The sequence below is a fragment of the Pseudorasbora parva genome, chromosome 7 (genome assembly GCF_024679245.1).
Source record: "Pseudorasbora parva isolate DD20220531a chromosome 7, ASM2467924v1, whole genome shotgun sequence".
Classification (NCBI taxonomy): Eukaryota; Metazoa; Chordata; class Actinopteri; order Cypriniformes; family Gobionidae; genus Pseudorasbora; species Pseudorasbora parva.
The window spans coordinates 25974509-25977809 of NC_090178.1; the positions used below are offsets into that span (position 1 = coordinate 25974509).

Consider the following 3301-nt stretch of genomic DNA (forward strand, 5'->3'; position numbering starts at 1 on the left):
TTGGCCAGCCTTCGCTCCACACGTGACTTCATAATAACATAGGGTGGTCATATGCCGATCGGTGTAACTTACTCATTACCCTATATCTGATATTGTCTATTGTATTAATCTGGCATAGATCGCTTTTAAGATATCGATAGCACAACACATTAGCATTTTACTGGCTTGTTAACTTTTCATTCGGGCTTACCGTCTTTTTTCCCTCTCTTCCAGTCCATCAAACAACTGTTCAAGATCATTTGTGTTTCAGACGATTACGTTCATTCTATGAATCACACATACGCACATTTGAGAAATGATCGTAATTTCGTCGGTTTCTACACAACATTTTGTAAACGAGGCCCCTAGAGTGCAAATCTTGCTCCAATCTAACCAAAAAGATTATGGTTATTTTAGGCTGCAACTGCTGCCAGAGGTGCTAAGTACTGAGTTTAGTGTACGAATACTTGTGCAATGTGACATTTCAGTTTTATTATTTTTAATAAATTTACATCACAAAACATGCAACATTATTTCAGTATCATCATGGGGTATGGAGTATAGATTGATGTGAAAAAGAGGAATAAATGAATTTTAGCATAAGGATAAAACAACAAAATGTGGAAAAAATAAAACCACTTAAAAATGAAATCTCCAAAATATTGTTAGCCACGGGTAGGCAAGTGCATATTGAAGAGTGATTAAAATAGCTAAATCAAACTGACCCATATGATGATGTTTATTTAAGTTTCTCTAGTGACCACAGATGCTCCAACCTCAGCTGACAGTCCTGTTGTTCAGACTGAAGGCAACACTGACCAGAGTGCAGTAGTGACCACTAATCTGACCGCAGCAGTGATGGCCACAATAGTGTCTCTGTGTGTCCTCATATCGCTGATCATCTGTCTGATTCTTTATTTCAAAAAACGAAGGAGCACAATCAACAGCCAAAGTAAGTCCACAATAATGGGGTTCTAAAAAGTTTAACACTGTTGAATTGTTCCTGAACAGCATGTTTTAAGTCATATTAATGGCTTATTGTAAAGTAAAGAAATAGAGTGTGTCACCAGATCATTTGTCATCTACTCTACAGACCAGTTTTTCAAACAAAAATCTGTCTCAGTTGCACTGCAGAGTCTTTTTGCACATTTGTTCATTTTGCAGATGTTTTTTTTTTCTTCAAACAACTGACACCGAATTGACATTCTTTATACATTTGTAAAATGTGATGTTACTATGTCAGTGTGTTGAAAGGGAAAGCAACCAGAACTAAACGCAGAGTAGGATTTTAATGCTTTACGTCTTCTGAGTGTGTTGAAATGAGATGTGAAATACAGCTTATCAGGCCAACATTGTGTTGATCAGACGCTAAAGTACTTATTTTTGTTTCTTGTAGTTGAACTGAACTGCAGGTATTCCGCGTATTATTCCGAAATTTCAGGAGGTAGTGACATTCATGGTAAGTCCATACAAAATATGTAATAAAATATGTTTTTTAATAGTGTTTTTAATAAAAGTCTTTCTCTTGCAGGGTTCGATGTCCCATTGTATTCTTTCATTCAACGTACATGAATCATGACCCTGTAGTTGAATATAATACACAACTTTTCTGAACTACACAAATACATCCAGTTGGTTTGGACTAATTTACATGCATCACAAAAACAATATTTTAGGCAGTTCATATAAACACACTCATAACACATGTGAAATGTGCTAAATGTATACTGCTTGTCCTTTTCAGTCTACACTGAAATAATTCTACAAAACAATTGACAGGATATGCTGTATTTAGCTTGCATTGCTGAGTTTCAAAGAATGTATCTCACTTCATTGCATGGCCACACATATCAATGCAGTATGCCTTCATAAATGTGGATGATTCAAACTATTTTTTGATTGTTAGCTTTTTTTCTTTTTTCTTTTATGGCACAACAGTTAGTGTGAGCAAACAGAGGCTACTGCATGCAAACTTTTTTAGTGAGTCATGTCATTTATGAACTTACATAAGCACATTAAATTTGGTAAACAGAAGCTTAAAGGGTTAGTTCATCTAAAAATGAAAATTAGCCCATGATTTACTCACCCTCAAATCCTAGGTGTATATGACATTCTTCTTTTAGATGGATACAATTATTTGAGTTATATTTAAAAAAAACCTGGCTAATGCAAGCTTTATAATGGCAGTGATTGTTACTCTGTTTTAAAAGTCCATAAAAGTGCATCTGTCTGTCATATAAAGTGCTCCACAAGGCTCTGGGGGTTAATAAAGTCCTTTCGTATTTAACTTATGGAAAAAGTGTAGTGCCTCTTCAGTTTAAAATGCTTACGCTATATAGTCTGATGAGAGTAACTGGTGTGCAATGTCGTCCCATGTAGTGTAAGCATTTTGAACTAAGAGAGACACTACACTCGAAAGTGAATATAAGTGACAATCGGCCGTAACCTAGATAATTTACTTTATAAAGTTTTAAATATGGATATTTTTCTTACACAAACGCATCGATTCACTTCAAAAGGCCTTTATTAACCCTATATTTGTCTGTACAAAGATTCTCATATACACATGACTTGAGTACATTTTCGTTTTTGGTCAACTAAACCTTTAAATGTGTTTGCTTGCCATATTTGATTATTTCTATGTGTGTTGACTACTGTTGATTATATGTAAATAAAAGCCTAAATTACATTTGTTCATCAAAGTAATTTGTCTCTTCAGAAATTTGGATTAAATCACTTGATACATATACATTTCTTTCTTTATAAACTTTATAAAAAGTTTGGTAAAGTGGAAATTCAGCGGATGCACTGAAATCTCAGAAAAAATATCTTAATTTGTGTTCTGAAAATGATGGCAAAACTAATCTTACGGGTTTGGAAAAACATGATGTTGAGTAATTGACAGCATTATATATATATATATATATATATATATATATATATATATATATATATATATATATATATATATATAGTGAGTTAACTAACCCTGTTTTAACAACAATAACAGAGTAAGAGTGTGTTTGACTGAGAGATAAGTCATAAGTGATAATGGTCAAGTATTTCATGTTTTTTTATCATATAAATAAAATTTAATGTTTGGAATACTTAATTTTTAAAATAGAAAGTAATTAAGGCTTACTATGTTGTTTTTTTTTTTTTTTTTTTTTTGTGCAATATTCAGAATAATGCCAATAAGATAATGCTCACTGAGGCCTGCAGAGGGCATTGTTTTCCTCTTAAAATACTGGCTTGACCAGACTGCTCAAATCTCTAATCTCTTGAAGTCTTTGGCTTTCCAAACCTCACTCACAAATGATCT

The 3301-nt window shown here is 33.2% G+C and overlaps 1 long non-coding RNA gene across 1 annotated transcript; it reads left to right on the forward strand.

Moving 5' to 3' along the window:
- Positions 1–803: 803 nt before the first annotated feature.
- LOC137083753 (uncharacterized) lies at positions 804–2305 on the forward strand. Its single transcript, XR_010906594.1, has 3 exons — positions 804–931; positions 1376–1438; positions 1511–2305. It is a non-coding gene; the product is annotated as an uncharacterized lncRNA (long non-coding RNA).
- Positions 2306–3301: the final 996 nt, after the last annotated feature.